The sequence below is a fragment of the Phyllobates terribilis genome, unplaced genomic scaffold, assembly GCF_046119375.1.
Source record: "Phyllobates terribilis strain yellow unplaced genomic scaffold, ASM4611937v1 Scaffold_2__4_contigs__length_985480577, whole genome shotgun sequence".
NCBI lineage: Eukaryota > Metazoa > Chordata > Amphibia > Anura > Dendrobatidae > Phyllobates > Phyllobates terribilis.
Window position 1 is genome coordinate 947,990,539 of NW_027362762.1, and position 12,014 is coordinate 948,002,552.

Genomic DNA, 12,014 nt, shown 5'->3' on the forward strand with positions numbered 1-12,014 from the left:
AAGTGAGCACACAGCGACCGTGCCCTCTGCAGAAGGCCATCTAGTCTGGGATAGTGGGCTAAAAATTGCTGGACAACCAGGTTCAACACGTGAGCCATACAAGGCACGTGTGTGACATTGCCCCGGCGAAGGGCCGCACCCAGGTTTGCAGCATTGTCGCACACGGCCTTCCCTGGTTTCAGGTCCAGTGGAGACAACCATTCATGAAATTGGTTCTCCAGAGCTGACCACAACTCCTCAGCTGTGTGACTCACATTTCCCAGACATTTCAATGTAAAAACCGCCTGATGACGTTGAGCCCTACTGCCAGCATAGTAAGGAGGTGTGCAGGATCCCTTCTGCGCAGTTAGAAAGCTTGTGGCATGACCAGACAGGCTTTGGGTGCAGGTGGAAGACCGAGAGGAGGTTGAGGAGGCAGAAGCAGTGGAGGAACTTTGACATAAAGAGGATTGACGCACAACTCGTGGGGACGGCAAGACTTGGACAGCAGCCCCTTGTCCTGCTGTCACCATAGTTACCCAGTGGCCAGTCAGCGACATGTAACGCCCCTGTCCATGCCTACTTGTCCAAGTGTCTGTGGTGAAATGCACCCTGTCACACACAGAGTTTCTCAAAGAAGCGGTGATGTTGTGTGCGACATGCTGGTGGAGCGCAGGCACACCTTTCTTTGAGAAGTAGTGCCGACTGGGCATCTGGTACTGGGGCACTGCGACGGACATAAGGTCTCGAAAATCCTCTGTGTCCACCAGGCGGAAAGGCAGCATTTCTGTAGCCAAGAGCTTGCAGATGGTGAAATTCAACCTCTTAGCTTTCTCATGGCTAGGAGGAAATGGTCTTTTACTTGTCCACATCTGAGGGACCGAGGGCTGGCTATTGTGCTTAGACGGGGTTGATAAGGGTGTCCCCGGCAAACTGCCGGTCTGTGAGGAAGATGCAGGCGGACATGTTAGGTTGCCTTGATCCAAAGGTGGTGCTATCGATGTCGGACAGCGCTCAAGACCAGCTGGTGTTACCACCTCCAAAAAAAATGATGACCTGCCAATCACGCTGGCTGTTGCGGGTAAAGAGGTGGCAGGTCTGCGCCCCAAAACAGGTGTGACTGCTGTCCCCCCAGTCACAGAGGATGAAGAGGCCGCGGATGCACAAGATATGGCAGACGGTGGTTGGCCCGGCCGGCTAGGCCGCATTGTAGCACACTGAGCTTCCCACTGCAACTTATGCTTCATGTCCATGTGCCGGTTCATGCATGAAGTACTCAAACTATGTATTTTTTGGCCTCTACTTAGCTTTTGCTGACAAATGTTACAGATAACACGAGTTGGGTGATCTTTATCGATCTGAAAAAATGCCCAGGCTATGCAAGGCTTAGCACCCATGCGACCTGAAGAGCCACCACGACTTGTGGTGAGAGGCAGAGTTGTGTTTGAGGATGCAGTTGTTGACGTGCTTCCAGTACTACGTCTCTGTCCAGGAAGGCGCAACCTGACCTCGTCGTCACTAGCATCTTCCTCCACCTCCTCTGCTGACCTCATCTCTTGGCTGACTGTGGGTTGACAGTAAGTGGGATCTCCGACCTCATCATCATCACCCTGTGCGTTATCACACCCGTCGTCCTCAGAGCCAACCTGTTCCTGCCCTGACAAAAAACTAAAGTTGTCGCTCCAATCAGGTATTTGAGTCTTATCATCGTCTTCCTCATTGTCTCCACCAACAGGAGTTACAGTTTGGGAATGAGGGTCTACATTATGGTCAGAACCTTCTGCGTCTGGTCCTGGATCCGACTCATAAAGATTCTGGGCATCAGTGCAGATCATTTCCTCGTCTGGATTCACAGAAGCGCTGGAGTCGACCTCTGATTCCCAGGCTATAGTATGAGTAAACAGCTCTGCAGACTCAACCATCTGTTCTACCTCATACTCAGACGGGCAGCTGGAGATTTGGGAGCTGTGAGGAAGCAAGTGCGATTTGGGTGACACCTTTGAGGACTGGAGTATTTGTGATGTTGAAGTTGATGTGGAGGAGAGCCCACTTAAAGGAGCACTTGATATCCGTTGAAGCACCTGCTGTTTTTGTGCCTCATCTGGAATTTGTAGCGATTAGCGTGGCCGTAAGAAAGGGATCTTATCACATTGTCCGCTAAAAGAAGTAGACATTTTAGTTTGGCTGGAAGATGGTCTTTCTTCTGCACCTACCCCACGGACACAACCTTTTTTCCCCTTCCCAACACGCCTATTCCCCTTTCCACCAGCAGCAGGCCTTTTTCCACTCATTTTGGTGGTTAACTAATTCACAACTCTGGAGTTGTTTGCACAAAAAAACAATGGATGGGAACCGAGCAGAGCTGAGTGGCCAAACTGTGGTATTAGGCCAAAACTATTGGCTGGGTTAGATGCAGAAAAAAATTATTTTTAATTTGCAACCTGATGGAGGTCAGTACAGATGGACTAATAGACCAAGTCCCACACACCGCTAGAAGCCCAAATATTTTTTCAGAGCTAGATGCAGAAATTTTTTTTATTCAATTTGCAACCTGATGGAGGTCAGTATAGATGGACTAATAGACCAAGTCCCACACACTGCTAGAAGCCCAAATATTTTTTCAGAGCTAGATGCAGAAAAAAATTATTTTTAATTTGCAACCTGATGGAGGTCAGTATAGATGGACTAATAGACCAAGTCCCACACACCGCTAGAAGCCCAAATATTTTTTCAGAGCTAGATGCAGAAAAAAATTATATTCAATTTGCAACCTGCTGGAGGTCAGTATAGAAGGACTAATAGAACAAGTCCCACACACTGCTAGAAGCCCAAATATTTTTTCAGAGCTAAATGAAGAAAAAAATTATTTTTAATTTGCAACCTGATGGAGGTCAGTATAGATGGACTAATAGACCAAGTCCCACACACTGCTAGAAGCCCAAATATTTTTTCAGAGCTAGATGCAGAAAAAAATTATTTTTAATTTGCAACCTGATGGAGGTCAGTATAGATGGACTAATAGAACAAGTCCCACACACTGCTAGAAGCCCAAATATTTTTTCAGAGATAAATGAAGAAAAAAAATATTTTTAATTTGCAACCTGATGGAGGTCAGTATAGATGGACTAATAGACCAAGTCCCACACGCTGCTAGAAGCCCAAATATTTTTTCAGAGCTAGATGCAGAAAAAAAATATTTTTAATTTGCAACCTGATGGAGGTCAGTATAGATGGACTAATAGACCAAGTCCCACACACTGCTAGAAGCCCAAATATTTTTTCAGAGCTAGATGCAGAAAAAAATTATTTTTAATTTGCAACCTGATGGAGGTCAGTATAGATGGAATAATAGACCAAGTCCCACACACCGCTAGAAGCCCAAATATTTTTTCAGAGCTAGATGCAGAAAAAAATTATATTCAATTTGCAACCTGCTGGAGGTCAGTATAGAAGGACTAATAGAACAAGTCCCACACACTGCTAGAAGCCCAAATATTTTTTCAGAGATAAATGAAGAAAAAAATTATTTTTAATTTGCAACCTGATGGAGGTCAGTATAGATGGACTAATAGACCAAGTCCCACACACTGCTAGAAGCCCAAATATTTTTTCAGAGCTAGATGCAGAAAAAAATTATATTCAGTTTGCAACCTGATGGAGGTCAGTATAGATGGACTAATAGAATGATGCTATGCCCAAAAGATTTTACTTCACTAGGTGCAGTAAAAAAATTGGTATTCTATACACAGGTGGTATATCTTGCAACACAGATAGGCTACTCCACTGACTAACACACTCTGCAATAGGCCAAAAAGGATTAGCTTTGCTAGATTCAGCCAAATGCTGTGAAAAAAACTTGCACAGCACTGGCACAGACCTGCCTGGCAAAAACTGATAGGAACTGATGTAACCTAGTCCTGAAAAGGACTCCAATTACAATTAGTCTTTACTCCCACAATCTATCTATTTAAGAGCACAGACCTGCTTGATAAAAGTCGTAGGAAATGCTGTAACCTAGTCCTTAAAAGGACTGCAATCACAACTATTCCCTACTCCCAAGCTATCTGTATATTTGTGCGAAAATTGGCTTGAAATTAACAAGGTATAGCGCACACAGCAACAGCGGTGCCGTCTAACACGCAGCTGCAGCAGTGAGAAAATGGTGGTGACGGGGAAAATGGCTTGGTCTTATAGGGCAAGGACATGTGACATACACTGCCAATCACACATGCCCTTGCTTGTGTGAAAAAAAGCACTTCGCTCCGTGTGTGCGCTGCTGATAGGCTGACAGATTTCACCTCCCCACTGCAAATGCGGGAAAGAGAAAAAAAAATGGAGATCTTCATTGTTCCTGCAGAGATCCATCCCCTGCCCCTCCCCCCACCCCGCTGTACACTCAAACTGCGTATTAACATTAATTTTCATCATTACTGAGAAAAAATCCAGTTATGATTTTGGTGCACGAACAGTTATCGAACATAACCTCGAACAGCCGAATTTTTCTCAAATTGTTCGTGTTCGCCGACCGGCTCGAACACCGCCCAAAACAGCTCGAATTTGAGATTGGCGAACAGTTCGAGTAGAACAACGCTCATCTCTAGTGATGGGTAACTCGTCTACACAAGGAGATCAGTGGGGCACCACCTGAAGAACTTTCCTCCAAGATTATATATCATTGTGCTGCTGCTATAGGGAACCTAGTAAGAAGGGGCTTATACCAAGATGGTCCATAAGTTAATGGGTGGTGGTCTCGGAGAAGGAGCTAATTTGTTCATTCAAATGAACTTAAATTTTTTGGTCATTTTTGGATGTACATTACCAGATCCATGGAGAACCTTAGAAAATAAGTTGTGGTCGTATGTAATTTTTTCAAGACACTGAAAAATACCATGTTGTTGGCATGGTGGAAACTAGCAGGTGGTTTAGATGTTCACTTCTCGGGCACTCATGATTATTACAGGTTTACCGGTGGCAGTGGTTAATACTTTTGTAAAGTATTAACCACTGCTTATCTGAAACATCCCACCAGACCCTCTAAATACTAAGAACACCCCATTAGACATGCTGCATACCGTTAACAACCCACAGGACCTGTTGTATACCAGGAACACACCACACCATCCTGCCTTATAAAGAGAACACCCCGCAAGACCCACCATATACTGACAGGCCCCACAAGACCTGCCGTTCACCAGAAATACCCCAGAAGACCCGCTATATACCATAAACACCCCCAAGACCTGTCCTATGCCAAGAACATCTGAACAGACCTGCCATATAACGTGAACACCCCCAAGACCTGCTATATACCAGGAATATCCCAAAAGACCTGCTGTATAATGGTAACACTTTTGAAGACTCACTGAATACTGGAAACACCCTACTAGACTTGACATATGACAAGAACCCCCCACAATATTACACCTGCTGTATATTGGGAACAGTCCACAAAATCTGTTGTGTACCAAGAACAGTCAACAAGACCTGCTAATGATCGGGAGCACCTCAGAAGACACACAAATTATCAGGAGCACCCCACAAGACCTGCTGTATACCAGGAACACTCACAAGATCTGCCATATACAGGGAACACCCAACAAGATCTGCTGTATACCGAGAACACCCCACAAGGCCTGCCCGTATACCGAGAACACCCCACAAGATCTGTCGTATACCGAGAACACCCCACAAGACCTGCCCGTATGCCGGGAACACCCCACAAGATCTGCCGTATACCGGGAACACCCCACTAGACTGTCTTGGAGACGCACTGGCCCAGTTGTCTACCATCACAATTTAGAGCTTGTAAGCGTTGTTCAAGTCCTTATATTTGTTACTTTTTCCTGCTTCCAATAAGTCAACCTCAAGAACTCATTGTTCTGCTGTCAAACACATCCCACCCCTTACAAAGGGTATTTTCACCAGATAGTGGATTTTCTTCACCTCACCAGTCAGTGGTATTAATTAGTTAAAGTTATTGGGACAGTTTGAGGTTGAAATGGTAACAAAAATGAATCCTAAACTGAGAGTAGAAGCCTCCACTTTTTTACTGCAGTCCTGGAAACCTGATGACACGTGTCGGTGAGTCGCAAACATTCCCTTTAAAGGTCATTTCTCAATGCGAAAAGAACCCTCTGTGAGAAATGAGAAAATAAACTAATCAACAAGTGACGGCAATGGTCCTGATAATATAGAACGTCACTAAAGGGCTAAAGGGAATTTTAGGGACTTGGTAAATTAAGTTTTGTCCATAGTGACATAACCAGTGATACAGGGAAGTGTGGTTTGTACTGGTTACACTATTAATGTGATGGTCCTCTAACATAGATGAACCCTGATGTACGTTATGTAGAACATTATACAATCATAGGATTCACATTCTGAAAGTTTTATTCTTTTGCATTTGTTTTATAGAAACATGTTTGATATATAGACAAGCTTGCATCATCTCACCAAGAAAATCCTACATAACCTACACTATCTTCACATTCTTTGCACATTTTACTATAACGAGGGGCGTTCATTAAGGATTTCCCCTGACCCAATTCTATTTATCACAGGGCGCTGAAACGTCACATGTGTAATGATATAAGTCTCTATAGCAGGGTTCCCCAACTCCAGTCCTCAAGGCCCACCAACAGGTCATGTTTTCAGGATTTCCTTAGTATTGCACAGGTGATAATTACATCACCTGCACAGGCAATAATTACATCACCTGTGCAATACTAAGGAAATCCTGAAAACATGACCTGTTGGTGGGCCTTGAGGACTGGAGTTGGGGAACCCTGCTCTATAGGATACGTGCCAATTTGCAACTCAGAACTGATAACGGTCTTGATTTTACAGGTGCTGAAGTGGTGTGAGGTTTGATAATGGACCCAGTGGAATACAGAGCGGTCATCAAGTTTCTTTACTTGAAAGGCCGAACACCAAAGGAGACGTTCGATGAGATGAAAGAGGTTTATGGTGATGATTCCCCTTCATATGATGTAGTCAAGAACTGGCATCGTCAATTGAAATTTGGTCGGACTTCGGTGCAAACAGCTCCAATTCCAGGGCGAGCCCACTCTGCTATTGATGAACACACCATCCAGCAAGTGGAGGTCGCCATTTTGGAAAATCGACGCGTAACCATTTGCCGCCTAGTCCAAAATGTCAAGATTAGTGCGGGTTCCATGGAAAAAATCATCCAAAACCATCTTCACATGTATAAGGTATCTGCTCGCTGGGTTCCCCTGCTGCTCACACCTTTGCAGAAGCAGGAACGAGTTGAATGCTCTCAGGCTCCATTGACGATTATTATTATTTTGATAGTGATGAAAGAATCTGCTAAGAGTGAAATCTGGAATTCAATGTTCCTTAGCATTCTCTAGGGCAGTGATGGCAAACCTATGACACACGTTCCAGAGGTGGCACTCCGAGCGCTCTCTGTCCGCAGGCGCGCTATCGCCGGGGCACACTGACCTTTTCTGGGAGTTGGCGGTTCCCTGAGTCAGCTGTCAAGCGGACAGCCGGCACAGAGGAGCTACAGCGCGCCGGCTCCCAGCCATCAATTGCACTCGAGTCTAAAGGCACTAGTGATATTGAAGCCCTGACCGCCGAGTCTTAGCGACGTCACCAGCATGATCAGGTCATGTGATTACGCTGCCGACGTCACTCTCCAGGTCATGTAGTATACTAGGAGCGTTGCCTTATGAGGCATGGCAGGAGCAGGAACTACAATCGCAGAGAGGCTGCGGTGAGTTTTCTGCCTGTCCTTCTGGAGCTTCTCCGTACTGCTGCTGTGTTCTCTTACCTGAGCCTGTGCTCATCATGACCTACATACTGTTGTGTGTGTCACATCACTGACCTTCCCTAGCTGCGGACTTATACAATTGTCACGCCAAGTGTAAGTGCAGCACAGAGGGAAAGGGGGAAGTGGAGACCTGCTAGTCTGGTCTAGCGTCACCCTGTCTCAACTAACGTCCCTATATAGCTTCATCAGCTATCACCGATTGCATGCCTCGCCCTACTTTCCCTGGCGTATGGCTACAGCTAGGGATGGAAGGAGAAGAGCACTAGTCAACCTCCACTAAAACTCTAAAGACAACAAGGGTAGACAAAACAGGGGAAAATGGCTTAGTTTTAGATGAACTCCAAATGTGCACATGGCCTCAAGCTCCAGAGAGGACGAGGTACAGCTCCTGCTAAGCTTCACAAGTAGAAATGAGTATAACCAGCGACTCCCTCTCAGACACACCAGGTATACAGTATATACATCCAGGCCAGAGAGCAAATTAGCAAGAGAGAGGTAGCCGCTCGGTCCTAAACACAGCCTTCTATCTAAGCAGCTGTCTGCAATGCCAAACGTGAAGATCTCCTGCAATCCACTGCCGGGCGACTGTCTGTCACCTCTGACACACCCGTGACAACAATTCAGCTGCCTTGTATCTATAATGCGCGGCTCACAATATTAGGAATAACATTGTTAAATGAATGGGATTCTGGTATCTCAATCTAAATGAAAACTGCTTATATTGTCCATAGCAACCAATCACAGCACATATTTCATATTACCAGCACAGTTTGAAAAATGATAGCTGTACTGTGATTGGTTGGTAGAGGCAACAAAAGCAATGAGGCGCATTTACTAATGTTATCTATTCCCGGTTTCAGATATCGACTTTCAAGGTCTGAGTACAGATTACGATGTCTGGAAAGGCCACAGGTCTCCTGACCCAAACTCAACCACCTCGTACGCCTCCATAAGGGTGTTGATCCGCAGCTGGTCCGAACATCACAGACAGATGTCTGAAACCAGCCTAAAACCACATTCACACGTTCAGTATTCGGTCAGTATTTTACATCAGTATTTGTAAGCCAAAACCAGGAGTGAAGCAATCAGAGGAAAAGTATAATAGAAACACGTCACCACTTCTGTATTTATCACCCACTCCTGGTTTTGGCTTACAAATACTGAATAAAATACTGACCAAATACTGAATGTGTGAATTTGGCCTAAGGGTATGTGCACACTAAGTATTTCTGGGGGATTGCACTTCGAAATCTGGGGAGCGAAAAGGATAAGAAATTTGAGGACACATTTTGATGATGAGCGAAGAAGGTTGGGTGCAGACACAGTATGTGGAGCGGGGTTGGGAGGCATGTATAGGGAAAATGTAAGGGGAGGTGGGTGCAGACACAGTATGGGTAGCGAGAGGGCAGGGAGAAATTTCAGGGCACAGTATGGAGAGCGAGGGAGGTGATGGGTGCGGACACAGTATGGGGAGCAAAAAATTTGAGGACACAGTATGTGAAACGAAAGAGGGGATGGGTGCAGAAACAGTATGAGGAGCGAAGGGGGAATGTATGCAGACAAAGTAGGAGGTGGAATGTATGCAGACACAGTATGAGGGGGGTAATGTGTGCAGACAAAGTAGGAGGTGGAATGTATGCAGACACAGTATGAGGGAGGTAATGTATGCAGACACAGTATGAGGGGGGAATGTATGCAGACACAGTATGAGGGGGTAATGTATGCAGACACAGTATGAGGGGGGTAATGCATGCAAACACAGTATGAGGGGGGTAATGGATGCAGACACAGTTTGAGGGAGGTAATGCATGCAGACACAGTATGAAGGGGGTAATGTATGCAGACACAGTATGAGGGGGTAATGTATGCAGACACAGTATGAGGGGGGTAATGTATGCAGACACAGTATGAGGGGTGTAGTGTATGCAGACACAATATGAGGAGGGAATGTATGCAGACACAGTATGAGGGGGGAAATGCATGCAAACACAGTATGAGGGGGTAATGTATGCAGACACAGTTTGAGGGGGGTAATGTATGCAGACACAGTATGAGGGGGGTAATGTATGCAGACAGAGTATGAGGGGGGTAATGTATGCAGACACAATATGAGTGGGGTAATGTATGCAGACACAGTATGAGGGGTGTAATGTATGCAGACACAGTATGAGGGGGGAATGTATGCAGACACAGTATGAGGGGGGTAATGTATGCAGACACAGTATGAGGGGGGAATGTATACAGACACAGTATGAGGGGGGTAATGTATGCAGACACAGTATGAGGGGGGGGATGTATGCAGACACAGTATGAGGGGGTAATGTATGCAGACACAGTATGAGGGGAGGAATGTATGCAGACACAGTATAAGTGGGGTAATATATGCAGACCCAGTATGAGGGGGATAATGTATGCAGACTCAGTATGAGGGGGGTAATGTATGCAGACACAATATGAGTGGGGTAATGTATGCAGACACAGTATGAGGGGTGTAATGTATGCAGACACAGTATGAGGGGGAATGTATGCAGACACAGTATGAGGGGGGTAATGTATGCAGACACAGTATGAGGGGGGAATGTATACAGACACAGTATGAGGGGGGTAATGTATGCAGACACAGTATGAGGGGGGATGTATGCAGACACAGTATGAGGGGGGTAATGTATGCAGACACAGTATGAGGGGAGGAATGTATGCAGACACAGTATAAGTGGGGTAATATATGCAGACCCAGTATGAGGGGGGTAATGTATGCAGACTCAGTATGAGGGGGTAATGTATGCATACACAGTATGAGGGGGGAATGTATGCAGACACAGTATGAGGGGGGAATGTATGCAGACACAGTATGAGGGGGGAATGTATGCAGACACAGTACGAGGGGGGGGAATGTATGCAGACACAGTATGAGGGGGGAATGTACACAGACACAGTATGAGGGGAGGAATGTATGCAGACACAGTATAAGGGGGGTAATATATGCAGACACAGTATCAGGGGGGAATGTATGCAGACACAGTAAGAGGGGGGAATGTATGCAGACACAGTATGAGGGGGGGAATGTATGCAGAGACAGTACGAAGGGGGGTAATGTATGCAGACACAGTATGAGGGGGGGAATGTATGCAGACACAGTATGAGGGGGGTAATGTATGAAGACACAGAAAAAGGGGGGTAATGTATGCAGACACAGTATGAGGGGGGTAATGTATACAGACACAGTATGAGGGGGGAATGTATGCAGACACAGTATGAGGGGGATAATGGATGCAGACACAGTATGAGGGGGGTAATGCATGCAACCACAATATGAGGGGGGTAATGTATGCAGACACAGTTTGAGGGGGGTAATGTATGCAGACACAGTATGAGGGGGTAATGTATGCAGACACAGTATGACGGGGGTATTGTATGCAGACACAGTATGAGGGGGGTAATGTATGCAGTCACAGTATGAGGGGGGTAATGTATGCAGACACAGTATGAGGGGTGTAATGTATGCAGACACAGTATGACGGGGGTAATGTATGCAGACACAGTATGAGGGGGGAATGTATACAGACACAGTATGAGGGGGGTAATGTATGCAGACTCAGTATGAGGGGGAATGTATGCAGACACAGTATGAGGGGGAAATATATGCAGACACAGTATGAGGGGGTAATGTATGCAGACTCAGTATGAGGGGGGTAATGTATGCAGACACAGTATGAGGGGGGGAATATATGCAGACACAGTATGAGGGGGGAATGTATGCAGACACATTATGAGGGGGGAATGTATGCAGACACATTACGAGGGGGGGAATGTATGCAGACACAGTATGAGCGGGGAATGTATACAGACACAGCATGAGGGGAGGAATGTATGCAGACACAGTATAAGGGGGGTAATATATGCAGACACAGTATGAGGGGGGTAATGTATGCAGACTCAGTATGAGGGGGTAATGTATGCAGACACAGTATGAGTGGGGGAATGTATGCAGACACAGTATGAGGGGGGAATGTATGCAGACACAGTATGAGGGGGGAATGTATGCAGACACAGTACGAGGGGGGGGGGAATGTATGCAGACACAATATGAGGGGGGAATGTATACAGACACAGTATGAGGGGAGGAATGTATGCAGACACAGAATAAGGGGGGTAATGTATGCCTACACAGTATGAGGGGGGTAATGTATGCAGACACAGTATGAGGGGGTAACGTATGCAGACACAGTATGAGGGGGGA

The 12,014-nt window shown here is 45.9% G+C and overlaps 1 long non-coding RNA gene across 1 annotated transcript in view; it reads left to right on the plus strand.

Annotated features, from left to right (window-relative positions):
- The window catches only part of LOC141239379 (uncharacterized), a 225,403-nt gene extending 215,405 nt beyond the window's left edge, over nucleotides 1-9,998 (plus strand). Inside the window, exon 3 of the long non-coding RNA XR_012304785.1 lies at nucleotides 6,826-9,998. This is a non-coding gene — a long non-coding RNA (uncharacterized lncRNA). The remainder of the gene's footprint in view (nucleotides 1-6,825) is intronic.
- Nucleotides 9,999-12,014: the final 2,016 nt, after the last annotated feature.